This window comes from Anser cygnoides, unplaced genomic scaffold (assembly GCF_040182565.1).
Source record: "Anser cygnoides isolate HZ-2024a breed goose unplaced genomic scaffold, Taihu_goose_T2T_genome scaffold_54_1, whole genome shotgun sequence".
Lineage (NCBI taxonomy): Eukaryota > Metazoa > Chordata > Aves > Anseriformes > Anatidae > Anser > Anser cygnoides.
The window spans coordinates 297,501-315,462 of record NW_027103076.1 but is presented as its reverse complement, the minus strand read 5'-3'; positions in this window follow the sequence as shown (position 1 = coordinate 315,462).

Sequence of the window (17,962 nt, the reverse complement as noted above, 5' to 3'; positions counted from 1 at the left end):
GGGTTTATGCGTTCCTAAATATACCGATCGCCTCATCGGCAAAATCGTCGGGACGGTCTGCAAAGGAAGCCTAGCGCAGCACAGGAGAGCAGAGAAATGAAGAGGAAAGCCGAGCAAGGCAAAGCAAAGCAGTGCAAACTGGTACAAGGAATGTCCCAGCAGTGCCAGGAACCGTAGAGCAAAGTAAAGAAAGCAGTTTGAGGCGAGGCAAAGCACAGCAGGGGTAGGAAAAGCAAAGCAGAGCAGAGAAAGTAAAACCAAGATGTGCCAGGAATAAAAGCAGAGCAAGACAAAGGAAAGGGTGGCCTGAAAAAGCATGGCCAGGAGAAGCAAAGCGCGGCCAGGAAAACCAAAGCCAAAAGGTCCAAAAATAAAACAAAGCAATGCAATGAATATGTATCTAAAGTAAAAAAAAAAAATAAAAAATAAAAAAAAAAGGCAAAAAAAACCAACAAGCAAAGCAGGGCCAGGAAAAGCGAAGTAAAGCGTGTCCAGGAAAGGCAAAGCAGTGCAAGGCAGAGCAAAGGAAAGGAAAGTAGCACAAGGAAAAGCAAAGCAGTGCCAGGAAATGTAGAGCAAAAGAAAGAAAGCAGTTTGAGGAGGCAAGGCAAAGCACAGCAGGGGTAGGAAAAGAAAGCAACGTAGAGAAGGAAAAGGAAAGCAGTGCCAGGAATACAAAGCAAAGCAAAACAAAGGAAAGCATGGCCTGAAAAAGCATGGCCAGGAAAGGCAAAGCAGAGCAAGGCAGAGCAAAGCAGTGCGAACTCGTACAAGGAAAGTCCCAGCAGTGCCAGGAAACGTAGAGCAAAGTAAAGAAAGCAGTTTGAGGCGAGGCAAAGCACAGCAGGGGTAGGAAAATCAAAGCAGAGCAGAGAAGGTAAAACCAAGAGGTGCCAGGAATACGAAGCAAAGGAAAACAAAGGAAAGCATGGGTTGAAAAAGCATGGCCAGGAAAGGCAACGCAGAGCAAGGCAAAGCAAAGCAGTGCAAACTCGTACAAGGAAAGTCCCAGCAGTGCCAGGAAACGTAGAGCAAAGTAAAGAAAGCAGTTTGAGGCGAGGCAAAGCACAGCAGGGGTAGGAAAAGCAAAGCAGAGCAGAGAAAGTAAAACCAAGAGGTGCCAGGAATACGAAGCGAAGCAAAGCAAGACAAAAAAAACTAGGTAAGAAAAAAAACTAGGTAAAAAGAAAAAAAACTAGGTAAACTAGGTAAGAAGGGGGACGGGGCTCAAACAAGGCCTGTTGGAGCTGTGCCGGGGGAAACAATGGCTAGGCCGGGGAAGAAGGCGATGGCCCAGCTGAAGTGCATCTACACTAATGCACGCAGCATGGGTAACAAACAGGAGGAGCTGGAAGCCATCGTGCAGCAGGCAGGCTACGACTTGGTTGCCATCACGGAGACGTGGTGGGACCGCTCCCACGACTGGAGTGCTGCAATGCCTGGCTATCGGCTCTTCAGGAGGGACAGGCAGCACAAAAGAGGTGGTGGCGTGGCTCTCTACATTAGAGAATCTTTTGATGTTGTGGAACTCCAGGCTGGGAATGATAAGGTTGAATCCCTGTGGGTTAGGATCCGTGGGAAGGCCGGCAAGGCTAGCATCCTGGTGGGGGTCTGCTATAGACCGCCGAACCAGGATGCGGAGACGGATGAGGAGTTTTATAGGCAACTGACAGAAGTTGCAAAATCGTCGGCGCTTGTCCTCGTGGGGGACTTCAACTTCCCGGACATATCCTGGAAACACAACACGGCACAGAGAAAGCAGTCTAGGAGGTTTCTGGAGAGCGTGGGAGATAGCTTCCTGACGCAGCTGGTCAGTGAACCTACCAGGGGTGGTGCCCCGCTAGACCTTCTCTTCACAAACAGAGAAGGACTGGTGGGAGATGTGGTGGTCGGAAGCTGTCTGGGGCAGAGTGACCACGAAATGGTAGAGTTCTCTATTCTTGGCGAGGCCAGGAAGGGGACCAGTAAAACTGCTGTCTTGGACTTCCGGAGGGCTGACTTTGAGCTGCTCAGGACGCTGGTTGGCCGAGTCCCTTGGGAGGCGGTTCTGAAGGGCAGAGGAGTCCAGGAAGGCTGGGCGCTCCTCAAGAAGGAAATCGTGATGGCACAGGAGCGGTCCGTCCCCACGTGCCCAAAGATGAGCCGGCGTGGAAGAAGACCGGCCTGGCTCAACAGAGAGTTGCGGCTGGAGCTTAGCAGAAAAAAGAGGGTTTATAATCTTTGGAAAAAAGGGCGGGCCACTGAGGAGGACTACAAGGATGTAGCGAGGCTGTGCAGGGAGAAAATTAGAAAGGCCAAAGCTCATCTGGAGCTCAATCTGGCTACTGCCGTTAAAGACAACAAAAAATCCTTTTACAAATACATCAACGCGAAACGGAGGACTAGGGAGAATCTCCATCCTTTACTGGATGCGAGGGGAAACCTAGTTACTAAGGATGAGGAAAAGGCTGAGGTGCTTAATGCCGCCTTTGCCTCAGTCTTTAGCGGCAATACCGGTTGTTCTCCGGACACCCAGTGCCCTGAGCTGGTGGAAGGGGATGGGGAGCAGGATGTGGCCTTCGCTATCCATGAGGAAATGGTTGGCGACCTGCTACGGAGCTTGGATGTGCGCAAGTCGATGGGGCCTGATGGGATCCACCCGAGGGTACTGCGAGAACTGGCGGAGGAGCTGGCCGAGCCGCTTTCCATCATTTATCGGCAGTCCTGGCTATCGGGGGAGGTCCCGGTTGACTGGCGGCTAGCCAATGTGACGCCCATCTATAAGAAGGGCCGGAGGGCAGACCCGGGGAACTATAGGCCTGTCAGTTTGACCTCAGTGCCGGGGAAGCTCATGGAGCAGATTATCTTGAGGGTCATCACGCGGCACTTGCAGGGCAAGCAGGCGATCAGGCCCAGTCAGCATGGGTTTATGAAAGGCAGGTCCTGCTTGACGAACCTGATCTCCTTCTATGACCAAGTGACGCGCTTGGTGGATGAGGGAAAGGCTGTGGACGTGGTCTACCTTGACCTCAGTAAGGCTTTTGACACCGTTCCCCACAACATTCTCCTCAAGAAACTGGCTGCTCGTGGCTTGGACTGGCGTACGCTTCGCTGGGTTAGAAACTGGCTGGATGGCCGGGCCCAGAGAGTTGTGGTGAATGGAGTCAAATCTGGTTGGAGGCCGGTCACTAGTGGAGTCCCCCAGGGCTCGGTACTGGGGCCGGTCCTCTTTAATATCTTTATCGATGATCTGGATGAGGGCGTCCAGTGCACCCTCAGTAAGTTTGCAGATGACACCAAGCTAAGTGCGTGTGTCGATCTGCTCGAGGGCAGGAAGGCTCTGCAGGAGGATCTGGATAGGCTGGAGCGATGGGCTGAGGTCAACTGCATGAAGTTCAACAAGGCCAAGTGCCGGGTCCTGCACCTGGGCTGCAACAACCCCAAGCAGAGCTACAGGCTGGGAGATGAGTGGCTGGAAAGCTGCCTGGCCGAGAAGGACCTGGGAGTATTGGTGGATAGTCGGCTGAATATGAGCCAGCAGTGTGCTCAGGTGGCCAAGAAGGCCAATGGCATCCTGGCCTGTATAAGAAGCAGTGTGGCCAGCAGGTCGAGGGAAGTGATTGTGCCCCTGTACTCGGCTCTGGTGAGGCCGCACCTCGAGTACTGTGTTCAGTTTTGGGCCCCTCGCTACAGAAAGGACATGGACGTGCTCGAGCGAGTCCAGAGAAGGGCGACCAAGCTGGTGAGGGGTCTGGAGAACAAGTCTTACGAGGAGCGGCTGAGGGAGCTGGGCTTGTTCAGCCTGGAGAAGAGGAGGCTCAGGGGCGACCTCATCGCTCTCTACAGTTACCTGAAAGGAGGCTGTAGAGAGGTGGGGGTTGGTCTATTCTCCCACGTGCCTAGTGACAGGACGAGGGGGAATGGGCTAAAGTTGCGACAGGGGAGTTTTAGGTTGGATGTTAGGAAGTACTTCTTTACCGAAAGGGTTATTAAGCATTGGAACGGGCTGCCCAGGGAGGTGGTGGAGTCACCATCCCTGGAGGTCTTTAAAAGACGTTTAGATGTAGAGCTTAGGGATATGGTTTAGTGGAGTACTTAGTGTTAGGTCGGAGGTTGGACTCGATGATCTTGAGGTCTCTTCCAACCTAGAGAAATCTGTGAAATCTGTGAATCTGTGAAAAGAAAGCGTGGCCTGAAAAAGCAAAAGAAAACATGGCCAGTGGAGGCAAAGCAGAGCAAGGCAAAGCAAAGCAAAGCAAAGTAGCACGAGGAAAAGCAAAGCATTGCCAGGAAAGACAAAGCAAACAAAGCAAAGCAAAGCAATCTGAGGCAAAGCAGAGCAAAGCAGGGGCAAGAACAGCAGAGGAAAGCAGAGAAGGAAAAGCAAAAGTGTGCCCGGAAGAGCAGAGCAGAGCAAAGCAAAGCAGAGCAAGGAAAAACAAAGAGAAGCGAAGCAAATGTAAGGAGCTGGCGGCCAGCCCTCCTGCCGGTTCCCAGTGTCTGCAGGGCAAAGACCGCAGGGCCCTCATGCTGGGTAGAGCTGGCGGCCAGACTCGGACGGTGGCTGTACCCTGCTCGCCCGCTCCCCGGCCTCCCTGAACCCTCATAGTCCGCCGTGACAGAGGGCAAGAACCATGTCTTGCTTTACCTGATTTTTTTTTTTTTTTTTTTTCCCCCTGCATTTATTTATTTATTTATATATTCTTGCCTTCCATCCACTGTAGTTGTGGGAATCATGTATTTACTGATCGTCGTTCAAAACCTCACCCAACGCCGTCCCCAGACGGGGAGCAGTGGGGACCGCCTAGCGGCGGGCCACACGGCTGGGGCCACAGAACTGACCATGTCGGGTGGCCGGGCCTGCTGCCCCCACCCTCGAGTTGCGAGGGGACAGTGTCCGGGCTGCGGGGAGGCCCAGCTGTGTGTCTGAGGGTTTATGCGTTCCGAAATATACCGATCGCCTCATCGGCAAAATCGTCGGGACGGTCTGCAAAGGAAGCCTAGCGCAGCACAGGAGAGCAGAGAAATGAAGAGGAAAGCCGAGCAAGGCAAAGCAAAGCAGTGCAAACTTGTACAAGGAAAGTCCCAGCAGTGCCAGGTAACGTAGAGCAAAGTAAAGAAAGCAGTTGGAGGCGAGGCAAAGCACAGCAGGGGTAGGACAAGCAGAGCAGAGCAGAGAAAGTAAAACCAAGAGGTGCCAGGAATACGAAGCGAAGCAAAACAAAGGAAAGTGTGGCCCGAAAAAGCATGGCCAGGAAAGGCAACGCAGAGCAAGGCAAAGCAAAGCAGTGCAAACTTGTACAAGGAAAGTCCCAGCAGTGCCAGGAAACGTAGAGCAAAGTAAAGAAAGCAGTTTGAGGCGAGGCAAAGCACAGCAGGGGTAGGAAAAGCAAAGCAGAGCAGAGAAGGTAAAACCAAGAGGCGCCAGGAATACGAAGCAATGGAAAACAAAGGAAAGCATGGCCTGAAAAAGCATGGTCAGGAAAGGCAACGCAGAGCAAGGCAAAGCGAAGCAGTGCAAACTTGTACAAGGAAAGTCCCAGCAGTGCCAGGAAACGTAGAGCAAAGTAACGAAAGCAGTTTGAGGCGAGGCAAAGCACAGCAGGGGTAGGAAAAGCAAAGCAGAGCAGAGAAAGTAAAACCAAGAGGTGCCAGGAATACAAAGCAGAGCAAGACAAAGGAAAGCGTGGCCTGAAAAAGCGTGGCCAGGAAAGGCAAAGCAGAGCAAGGCAAAGCGAAGCAGTGCAAACTCGTACAAGGAAAGTCCCAGCAGTGCCAGGAAACGTAGAGCGAAGTAAGGAAAGCAGTTTGAGGCAAGGCAAAGCACTGCAGGCGTAGGAAAAGCAGAGCAGAGCAGAGAAAGTAAAACCAAGAAGTGCCAGGAATAAAAGCAGAGCAAGACAAAGGAAAGCGTGGCCTGAAAAAGCATGTCCCGGAAAGGCAAAGCAGAGCAAGGCAAAGCAAAGCAGTGCAAACTGGTACAAGGAAAGTCCCAGCAGTGCCAGGAAACGTAGAGCAAAGTTACGAAAGCAGTTTGAGGCAAGGCAAAGCACAGCAGGGGTAGGAAAAGCAGAGCAGAGCAGAGAAAGTAAAACCAAGAGGTGCCAGGAATACGAAGCGAAGCAAGACAAAGGAAAGCGTGGCCTGAAAAAGCATGGCCAGGAAAGGCAAAGCAGAGCAAGGCAAAGCAAAGCAGTGCAAACTCGTACAAGGAAAGTCCCAGCAGGGCCAGGAAACGTAGAGCAAAGTAAAGAATGCAGTTTGAGGCGAGGGAAAGCAGAGCAGGGGTAGGAAAAGCAAAGCAGAGCAGAGAAAGTAAAACCAAGAGGTGCCAGGAATACGAAGCGAAGCAAGACAAAGGAAAGCATGGCCTGAAAAAGCATGGCCAGGAAAGGCAAAGCAGAGCAAGGCAAAGCAAAGCAGTGCAAACTCGTACAAGGAAAGTCCCAGCAGGGCCAGGAAACGTAGAGCAAAGTAAAGAAAGCAGTTTGAGGCGAGGCAAAGCACAGCAGGGGTAGGAAAAGCAAAGCAGAGCAGAGAAAGTAAAACCAAGAGGTGCCAGGAATACAAAGCGAAGCAAGACAAAGGAAAGCATGGCCCGAAAATGCAGGGTCAGGAAAAGCAAAGCGCGGCCAGGAAAACCAAAGTAAAAAGGTCCAGAAATAAAACAAAGCAATGCAATGAATATATATCTAAAGTAAAAAAAAAAAAAAAAAAAGGGCAAAAAAAAAAAAAAAAGGGCAAAAAAAAAACCAAGCAAAGCATGGCCAGGAAAAGCAAAGTAAAGCGTGTCCAGGGAAGGCAAAGCAGTGCAAGGCAGAGCAAAGCAAAGGAAAGTAGCACAAGGAAAAGCAAAGCAGTGCCAGGAAATGTAGAGCAAAAGAAAGAAAGCAGTTTGAGGAGGCAAGGCAAAGCACAGCAGGGGTAGGAAAAGCAGAGCAGAGCAGAGAAAGTAAAACCAAGAGGTGCCTGGAATAAAAAGCAAAGCAAAACAAAGGAAAGCGTGGCCGGAAAAAGCACGGCCAGGAAAGGCAACGCAGAGCAAGGCAAAGCAAAGCAGTGCAAACTCGTACAAGGAAAGTCCCAGCAGTGCCAGGAAACGTAGAGCAAAGTAAAGAAAGCAGTTTGAGGCGAGGCTAAGCAGAGCAGGGGTAGGAAAAGCAAAGCAGAGCAGAGAAGGTAAAGCAAAGCCGTGGCAGGAATACAAAGCGAAGCAAAACAAAGGAAAGCATGGCCTGAAAAAGCACGGTCAGGAAAGGCAACGCAGAGCAAGGCAAAGCGAAGCAGTGCAAACTCGTACAAGGAAAGTCCCAGCAGTGCCAGGAAACGTAGAGCAAAGTAAAGAAACCAGTTGGAGGCGAGGCAAAGCAGAGCAGGGGTAGGAAAAGCAAAGCAGAGCAGAGAAGGTAAAGCAAAGCCGTGGCAGGAATACAAAGCGAAGCAAAACAAAGGAAAGCATGGCCTGAAAAAGCACGGTCAGGAAAGGCAAAGCAGAGCAAGGCAAAGCAAAGCAGTGCAAACTCGTACAAGGAAAGTCCCAGCAGGGCCAGGAAACGTAGAGCAAAGTAAAGAATGCAGTTTGAGGCGAGGGAAAGCAGAGCAGGGGTAGGAAAAGCAAAGCAGAGCAGAAAAAGTAAAACCAAGAGGTGCCAGGAATACGAAGCGAAGCAAGACAAAGGAAAGCATGGCCTGAAAAAGCATGGCCAGGAAAGGCAAAGCAGAGCAAGGCAAAGCAAAGCAGTGCAAACTGGTACAAGGAAAGTCCCAGCAGGGCCAGGAAACGTAGAGCAAAGTAAAGAATGCAGTTTGAGGCGAGGGAAAGCAGAGCAGGGGTAGGAAAAGCAAAGCAGAGCAGAGAAAGTAAAACCAAGAGGTGCCAGGAATACGAAGCGAAGCAAGACAAAGGAAAGCATGGCCTGAAAAAGCATGGCCAGGAAAGGCAAAGCAGAGCAAGGCAAAGCAAAGCAGTGCAAACTCGTACAAGGAAAGTCCCAGCAGGGCCAGGAAACGTAGAGCAAAGTAAAGAAAGCAGTTTGAGGCAAGGCAAAGCACAGCAGGGGTAGGAAAAGCAAAGCAGAGCAGAGAAAGTAAAACCAAGAGGTGCCAGGAATACAAAGTGAAGCAAGACAAAGGAAAGCATGGCCCGAAAATGCAGGGTCAGGAAAAGCAAAGCGCGGCCAGGAAAACCAAAGTAAAAAGGTCCAGAAATAAAACAAAGCAATGCAATGAATATATATCTAAAGTAAAAAAAAAAAAAAAAAAAAGGGCAAAAAAAAAAAAAAAGGGGCAAAAAAAAAACCAAGCAAAGCATGGCCAGGAAAAGCAAAGTAAAGCGTGTCCAGGAAAGGCAAAGCAGTGCAAGGCAGAGCAAAGCAAAGGAAAGTAGCACAAGGAAAAGCAAAGCAGTGCCAGGAAATGTAGAGCAAAAGAAAGAAAGCAGTTTGAGGAGGCAAGGCAAAGCACAGCAGGGGTAGGAAAAGCAGAGCAGAGCAGAGAAAGTAAAACCAAGAGGTGCCTGGAATAAAAAGCAAAGCAAAACAAAGGAAAGCGTGGCCGGAAAAAGCACGGCCAGGAAAGGCAACGCAGAGCAAGGCAAAGCAAAGCAGTGCAAACTCGTACAAGGAAAGTCCCAGCAGTGCCAGGAAACGTAGAGCAAAGTAAAGAAAGCAGTTTGAGGCGAGGCTAAGCAGAGCAGGGGTAGGAAAAGCAAAGCAGAGCAGAGAAAGTAAAACCAAGAGGTGCCAGGAATACGAAGAAAAGCAAAACAAAGGAAAGCATGGCCTGAAAAAGCATGGCCAGGAAAAGCAAAGCGTGGCCAGGAAAACCAAAGCAAAAAGGTCCAAAAATAAAACAAAGCAATGCAATGAAAATGTATCTATATTAAAATAAAACAAACAAACAAACAAACAAACAAACAAAACAAAAAAACGCAAAAAAAAGACCAAGCAAAGCAGGGCCAGGAAAAGCAAAGAAAAGCGTGTCCAGGAAAGGCAAAGCGGTGCAAGGCAGAGCAGAGCAAAGGAAAGTAGCACAAGGAAAAGCAAAGCAGTGCCAGGAAAGACAGAGCAAACAAAGCAAAGCAAAGCAATCTGAGGCAAAGCAAAGCAAAGCAGGGGCAAGAAAAGCAGACCAAAGTAGAGAAGGAAAAGCAAAAGTGTGCCCGGAAGAGCAGAGCAAAGCAAAGCAGAGCAAGGAAAAAGAAAGAGAAGCGAAGCAAATGTAAGGAGCTGGCGGCCAGCCCTCCTGCCGGTTCCCAGTGTCTGCGGGGCAAAGACCGCAGGGCCCTCATGCCGGGTAGAGCTGGCGGCCAGACTCGGACGGTGGCTGTACCCTGCTCGCCCGCTCCCCGGCCTCCCTGACACCTCATAGTCCGCCGTGACAGTGGGCAAGAACCATGTCTTGCTTTACCTGGTTTTATCTTTATTTATTTATTTATTTATTGATTGTTGCCTTCCATCCAATGTAGTTGTGGGAATCATGTAGTTACTGATCGTCGTTCAAAACCTCACCCAACACCGTCCCCAGACGGGCAGCAGTGGGGACCGCCTAGCGGCAGGCCACACGGCTGGGGCCACAGAACTGACCATGTCGGGTGGCCGGGCCTGCTGCCCCCACCCTCGAGTTGCGAGGGGACAGTGTCAGGGCTGCGGGGAGGCCCAGCTGTGTGTCTGAGGATTTATGCGTTCCTAAATATACCGATCGCCTCATCGGCAAAATCGTCGGGACGGTCTGCAAAGGAAGCCTAGCGCAGCACAGGAGAGCAGAGAAATGAAGAGGAAAGCCGAGCAAGGCAAAGCAAAGCCCTGCTAGGGAAAAGAATGCGGCATAATGAAAAGAAATGACAAGCAGGGCCAGGCAAAGCAAAGCGCGGCCAGGAAAACCAAAGCCAAAAGGTCCAAAAATAAAACAAAGCAATAAAATGAATATGTATCTATATTAACAAAAAAAAAAAAAAAGAAGAAGAAGAAAAAAAGAAACAACAACAACAACAACAAAAAAGCAAAGCAATCTGAGGCAAAGCAATCTGAGGCAAAGGAAAGCAAAGCAGGGGCGAGAACAGCAGAGGAACGCAGAGAAGGAAAAGCAAAACTGTGCCCGGAAGAGCAGAGCAAAGCAAAGCAAAGCAAGGAGAAACAAAGAGAAGCGAAGCAAATGCAAGGAGCTGGCGGCCAGCCCTCCTGCCGGTTCCCGGCGTCTGCGGGGCAAAGACCGCAGGGCCCTCATGCCGGGTACGGTCGGCAGTGCAAAGGGAAGAAATGCGAGACGAAGGAAAGCCTCGGAAGGAAAAGAAAGCCTTATCAGGAAAAGCATAGTCAAGCAGGGTCAGGAAAAGCAACGCGTAGCAGTGGCAGGAGAAGCATATCGAAGCAAAACAGTGCTGTGAAAACGAAACGTGTAGTTGCTTAGCGTGGTGCAAAGTCGCTCCCCCCCAGCCCAACCCGCCCCAGGCGAATAGGGGCCGGTAGCCGGGCTACGGGGAGGCGGGTGTTCGAGAAGGCGAGCTCGCGGCCGCGGCCCCCGGTTGCCTCGGGCCGCCCGTCGCTCTGACGTCAGAGGCAAACGCCTGGCCGAGAACGGCGTCCGGGTCTACCCGGAAGCCGAAGGACGCATGCGCGCGCATGTCCAAAGGCGTCCGTCGGTCGGTCGGTCGGTCAAGCGATTCCCGAGTGGGTCCGCCCAGGCGAAAAGCACCGAAAAGTGCCGGAAAGGTGCGAAAAGGCCCGAAAAGGTCCGAAAAGGGCCGGAACGGCCTGTACGAAAAGCGAAGGAAGGCAGACCGACCGACGGCGTTCGGTCCCGGCCGGCGGGTCTGCCGGTGTCCTCCTGCGGTTGCCGGGTGTACCGCGTCCTCCTGTGGCCGCCTAGTCTCCCCGTGTCCTCCTGCGGCCGCCGGGTCTATGCGGTCGCCGTGTTTGCATAGCCCGTGGCGACCTGTAGGGGTCGCTGCAGCGGGGCCGGCCGCGAGAACGGCGTCGGGGTCTGCCCGGCACCGAGGGACGCGCGCGCGCACGTCCGAAGGCATCCGTCTGTCGGTCGGTCGCGCGGTTCCCGAGTGGGTCCGTCCACGCGAAAAGCAGCGAATAGCGCCGGAAAGGGCCGAAAAGGTCCGAAAAGGTCCGAAAAGGGCCGGAACGGCCCGTACGAAAAGCGAAGGAAGGCAGACCGACCGACGGCGTTCGGTCCCGGCCGGCGGGTCTGCCGGTGTCCTCCTGCGGTCGCCGGGTGTGCCGCGTCCTCCCGTGGCCGCCTAGTCTCCCCGTGTTCTCCTGCGGCCGCCAGGTCTACCGAGTCCCCCCGCGCCCCCTCGCGGCCGCCTGACGTACCCGTGTCCTCCCGCGGCCGCCAGGTCTACCCGGCCGCGGTCGCCATGTTTGCGTAGCCCGTGGCGACCTGTAGGGGTCGCTGCAGCGGGGCCGGCCGCGAGAACGGCGTCGGGGTCTGCCCGGCACCGACGGGCGCGCGCGCGCGCGCGCGAGTCCGAAGGCATCCGTCTGTCGGTCGGTCGCGCGGTTCCCGAGTGGGTCCGTCCACGCGAAAAGCATCGAAAAGCGCCGGAAAGGTCCGAAAAGGCCCGAAAAGTTCCGAAAAGGGCCGGAACGGCCCGTGCGAAAAGCGAAGGAAGGCAGACCGACGGCGTTCGGTCCCGGCCGGCGGGTCTCCCCGTGTCCTCCTGTTAGTGTTGGGGAGAATCGAATGGATGTTCTATTAATGTTTCTCAGGTGATGGATCATACGGTATAATTAAATATTATTAAATGTACTTACATTATCAAGTAATCTATGTATACTGGAAACCTAGGGAGTACATTGAACATTTAAAGGAATCGTTGAAGGGGAACCCTGGGAGGGAACAGGTACAACCTGACCTTGGATAAGGGCCTGGAGATGATGAAATGAGTTGAAGCGGAACCAAGGAGCGGAGGGAGCATGCGTCGAGTGAGAAAGGTGAAAGAGTTTAGCGGAGAGGAAGACTCCTTACTTCATCTGGACGACCACCTGGACGACCACCAGAGTGCGCCACGCATGTGCAAAGGGGAGGGGAGCTAATTAGAATGAAAAGCGAGGCTGATGTTGCAACCTGTAATGAATATGTATACCTGACGCAATATTGTATGTATAAATAACGGCTGGGAAGTAACGGGACTGGAAGCCAGATTTGGGCACCTGCCCCGGCTTCCAGCGCTGAATAAAGCACCTTCATATAATCACTTGGTGGTTATGTGGTTGCTACGCTAACATTTTGGCGACCCAGATGGGACAGCGTGGGCACTGCTGAGGCGGATCGTGTCTCGGTTTCGCTCCAGCCGGCACCGAGGGATTCTCGGGGAGCAGTCGACCACGACCGACCTCCGCTGCTCACGACGTACCACTGGAGTGGTAAGCAAAGGTGCTTTCAACTTTGGGTATTCGGTACCGATTTGGTTGGGAAAGCCTGCCGGTCAGACGCGGCGAAAGCCACGCTCGGTTGGGCAGGGAGCTCCCGGGGTAAGCCTAGGCGCCGTCCGTTAGACAGAGCGAAAGCTCTGCAGGTTCGGCATTGGTAACTGTATTGGTTTGTGCTGAAGGGTCAGCACCAGGTATTATTGGTATGTAGAAAGCGTGCTGCTGCTGCTCCGGCAGCTTTTGCGAAAGCACGCTGCTGCTCCGGCAGCTTTTGGGAAAGCACACTGCTGCTCCGGCAGCTTCTGGAAAGTGTGCTGTTGCTGCTCCGGCAGCTTTTGGGAGAGTGTGTTGCTGCTCCAGCAGCTTTCGGGAGAGTGTGTTGTTGCTCCGGCAGCTTTCGGGAGAGTGTGTTGCTGCAGCTTTCGGGAGAGTGTGTTGCTCCAGCAGCTTTCGGGAGAGTGTGTTGCTCCAGCAGCTTTCGGGAGAGTGTGTTGCTGCAGCTTTCGGGAGAGTGTGTTGCTGCAGCTTTCGGGAGAGTGTGTTGCTCCAGCAGCTTTCGGGAGAGTGTGTTGCTGCAGCTTTCGGGAGAGTGTGTTGCTGCTCCGGCAGCTTTCGGGAGAGTGTGTTGCTGCTCCGGCAGCTTTCGGGAGAGTGTGTTGCTGCAGCTTTCGGGAGAGTGTGTTGCTGCAGCTTTCGGGAGAGTGTGTTGCTGCTCCGGCAGCTTTCGGGAGAGTGTGTTGCTGCTCCGGCAGCTTTCGGGAGAGTGTGTTGCTGCTCCGGCAGCTTTCGGGAGAGTGTGTTGCTGCTCCGGCAGCTTTCGGGAGAGTGTGTTGCTGCTCCGGCAGCTTTCGGGAGAGTGTGTTGCTGCTCCGGCAGCTTTCGAGAGAGTGTGTTGCTGCTCCGGCAGCTTTTGGGAAAGCACGCTGCTGCTCCGGCAGCTTCCGGAAAGTGTGCTGTTGCTGCTCCGGCAGCTTTCGAGAGAGTGTGTTGCTGCTCCGGCAGCTTTTGGGAGAGTGTGTTGCTGCTCCGGCAGCTTTCGAGAGAGTGTGTTGCTGCTCCGGCAGCTTTTGGGAGAGTGTGTTGCTGCTCCGGCAGCTTTCGAGAGAGTGTGTTGCTGCTCCGGCAGCTTTTGGGAGAGTGTGTTGCTGCTCCGGCAGCTTTCGGGAGAGTGTGTTGCTGCTCCGGCAGCTTTTGGGTCCGTATCATAAGCTCAAAATGAAAAAGATTAAAGAAATTCTGGGAAAAGATGTACCTATCCCGCGGACATCCCCGCTGGGGTGTTTGCTAGCACACTGGAAAGAGGGAGGTTTTGGTCAAGAAATGCGGAAAGGAAAGCTGATTGATTATTGTAACATTTGGTGGCCACAGTATAAACTAGAGGACCAAGAAACTTGGCCTGAGAATGGAACATTGCAATATAATACAATTTTACAATAATGCTATTTTGTAAGTGGGAAGGAAAATATGATGAACTGCCGTATGTGGAATTATTCTTTTATTTGCGCCGAAAGCCTGAATGGCAGCATGCTTGTGGAATAATGGTGCTTGAAGTTTAAACTGAGGAACGTTGTTGTGCATGTACTAAGGAGGGACGCTGTATACAGCATCAGGCAATAGAGAATAATAAGTATTATGGGAAATAATATAATACAATAATATAATAATGTATATAATAATATAATAATGTATATAATAATATAATAATATAATATAATAATATAATAATGGAAATATTGATCTGGAAGTTGCGCCGTCGGCTCCGCCGGAAGAGCCAGGACAGGGAGGGAAAAGAGAAAAGGAAGATAGCAGTAGTGATGGAGAATCCCCGATTTTAGTCTCCCCGTGTCACATAGGACCCGGCAACAGCGAAGGGCAGGAGAAACTATAAATGAAGAGGGAGGGAAAATAATCGCTCCCCTCAGGCAAGGAGTGGGGACAGAAGGACCGGTATATGTCAAGGTGCCTTTTTCAGCTGGGGATTTAATGATATGGAAGCAAGCAGCCGGCACCTACAGGGAAAACCCAGATAAAGTAGCTAGGATAATGAAAATGATAATTAAAACCCAAAATCCCGATTGGGATGATCTCCAGGTGATCCTGGATACTTTGATGGATTCAACAGAAAAGGACATGGTATTACGGGCAGCCAGAGAGAGAGCCCGAGAAGATATACGTAATGGATTAGTGCTTGGAAATCTAGATCAAAACTTCCCCACCGAGGATCCCCAATGGGATTATAACACAGGGGATGGAATAAGGAGGCTGAAGAGATATCAAGATTGGGTACAAATCGGGGTACAGAATGCCATGCCCCGGACCATAAATTGGTCAAAATTGTATAATGTCAGGCAAGAAAAAGCGGAATCACCTTCCGCCTTTTTAGAGAGATTGAAAGAAACTGCTAAGAAATATACAGATTTAGACGTAGAGACTGAGCAAGCTAAAGCTCAATTAGCACTCATTTTCTTGGGACAAGCCCAAGAGGATATTAGGAAGAAATTGCAAAAGTTAGAAGGTGCAGATTTGAGAAATTTGGATAGGCTGTTGGAAATAGCCTGGAAAATCAAAACTAGCCCAGCCAGTAAAAATTGAACTTAAGGAAGGGGCCCGACCGGTACGGATTAAACAGTACCCGTTGAAGCTAGAAGCTAGGCTAGGGATAGTAAAGATTATAGATAAATTTCTTAGCTACCACATTCTGGAGGAATGCAAATCTGAATATAATACCCCAATTTTCCCGGTAAAGAAACCTAATGGGGAATACAGGCTAATGCAGGACCTTAGGGCAATAAATGAAATAACAAAAGATATTCACCCAGTGGTGGCTAATCCTTATACATTGTTAACATCTGTAAAAGAAAAATATAAGTGGTTTACTGTAATTGATTTAAAAGATGCCTTCTTCTGCATACCCATTGACAAGGATAGTAGAAAACTTTTTGCTTTTGAATGGGAAAATCCACGGAACGGACGAAAGATGCAACTAACCTGGACAAGGTTGCCTCAAGGATTCAAGAATAGCCCGACCCTCTTCGGCAGTCAACTAGCTAAAGAAATAGAAGACTGGATTAACCAAGGACAAATTCAGGTACCAAAGGATCGATACCTGCTGTTACAATATGTGGACGATATATTAATAGCTACCGAAGGAGAGTCAGAATGTATTCAGGTAACTGTTGATATTTTGAATCAATTGGGACTAAATGGGTACAAGGTTTCTAAACAAAAGGCACAAATCGCGTGCACAACAGTAATTTATTTGGGATGTGAAATTTCTCAAGGACAAAGAAAATTGGGAGTTAACCGAATACAAGCTATTTGTGAAATCCCCGAGCCGCGAAATCTGCACGAACTACGGGCTTTCCTAGGTATGGCCGGGTGGTGTAGACTGTGGGTAATAGACTATGGACTCATAGCAAAGCCCCTCTATGAAACCCAAAAGGCCTGTACATTTACCTGGGGAAAGCCACAACAAGAGGCCTTAAGAAATTAAAAGAAGCCCTGATAAAGGCGCCTGCCTTGGGCTTGCCGGACTTATCAAAGGACTTTCAGCTGTTTGTGCATGAGAGACAACGATTGGCATTAGGAGTACTGACCCAGCGACTTGGGAGCTGGAAAAGACCTGTGGGGTATTTTTCTAAACAATTGGATGCGGTAAGCGCCGGATGGCCCTCGTGTTTAAGGGCCGTGGCAGCCACAGTCCTTTTAATACAGGCAAAAGGGGGGCCATTGGCTATCGCCCAGCCGAATGAATCTTAAGAACTACTAACCTATTGAACCCAGCAGTGTTTCTAGGAACAACTACGGAGGAAGGAGACCTCAGTCACGATTGCGTGGAGATCATCGAATATACCTATGCCAGCAGAACAGACTTAAAGGATCAGCCTCTGGGGAGACCGGATTGGGAACTTTTCACGGATGGAAGCAGCTTTGTGGAAAATGGGACTCGTTATGCAGGATACACGGTAACTACATCAAAGGTAGTGATTGAGGCAAATTCCCTACCTCCGGGGACTTCAGCCCAACGAGCAGAAATAGTCGCCCTGACGCGGGCCCTGGAACTAAGCGAGGGTAAGAATGTGAATATTTGGACAGATTCAAAATATGCATTCGGGGTAGTCCACGTACATGGGGCATTATGGAAAGAAAGGGGAATGCTATCCTCATAAGGGACTAATATAAAATATCAGGAAGAAATATTGAAATTAATAACAGCTGTACAGAAACCCCAACAGGTGGCCATAATGCATTGTAAAGCTCATCAAGGAGGGATGTCAGAGATTGCAGAAGGTAACAGATTGGCAGATTTGACGGCCCGGAAGGTCGCGCGTGAAGTACGGAAAGTAATGGCTCTAATTCCATCGAAGGTAGGCCTCTCTTGTTTTAAATTACCTAAAGACCCAAAGTATTCAGCAGAAGATGAGAGACTTGCAAATTTGATGAAGGCCCAGAAGAATCCTGACGGCTGGTATGCGACTGCGACAGGACAACTTATAGTGCCTCCTATAGTAATGCGAGAAATCTTACAAATAAAACATAATGAATGTCACTGGGGTGCAGAAGCAATGGTGACCTATTTGAAATGAGGTGTCATCTCGGTACACATGTTAACAATGGCAAAGTCAGTAATGTCAAAATGTGAGCTTTGCTTAAAGAATAACCCGGTAGCAAGGAAACATGCTGAGATGGGGAGAACTAGAGCTGGAATAGAGCCTGGAGATTACTGGCAAATAGATTTCGTGGAACTGCCTAAAGCAAGAGGTTATAAATACCTATTGGTAGGGGTTGATACTTTTTCAGGATGGCCAGAGGCCCTTCCCTGTCGAACCAACCAAGCTAAAGAAACGGTAAAATGGTTACTACGGGAAATAGTCCCTAGATTTGGTGTACCATTGGGTATTTCTTCAGACAGGGGACCACATTTCATTGCCAATGTGGTTAAGGAGGTTAGTAGGTTACTAGGAATTACCTGGAACTTACATACCCCATGGAGGCCTCAATCTAGTGGTCAAGTAGAGAGGATGAACCAAACTTTAAAAGGACAATTAAGCAAAATCTGTCAGGAGGCTAAGATACAGTGGCCACAGGCCTTACCGATAGCTTTGCTAAGAATTAGAATAAAGCCAGCCAAGAAGTGGGATGTCAGTAAGTCCCTATGAAATCATGTATGGAAAACCTTATGAGTCTCCTGAACCGAACCCGAATATGCATGTTACCGGTAAACAGGATGTATATAATTATGTTTTAATAGTAATGAAAATACTTGCTCTTGGTATGAGTGAAGTATTTTCAAAGGGGGGAAATGTTAGTGTTGGGGAGAATCGAATGGATGTTCTATTAATGTTTCTCAGGTGATGGATCATACGGTATAATTAAATATTATTAAATGTACTTACATTATCAAGTAATCTATGTATACTGGAAACCTAGGGAGTACATTGAACATTTAAAGGAATCGTTGAAGGGGAACCCTGGGAGGGAACAGGTACAACCTGACCTTGGATAAGGGCCTGGAGATGATGAAATGAGTTGAAGCGGAACCAAGGAGCGGAGGGAGCATGCGTCGAGTGAGAAAGGTGAAAGAGTTTAGCGGAGAGGAA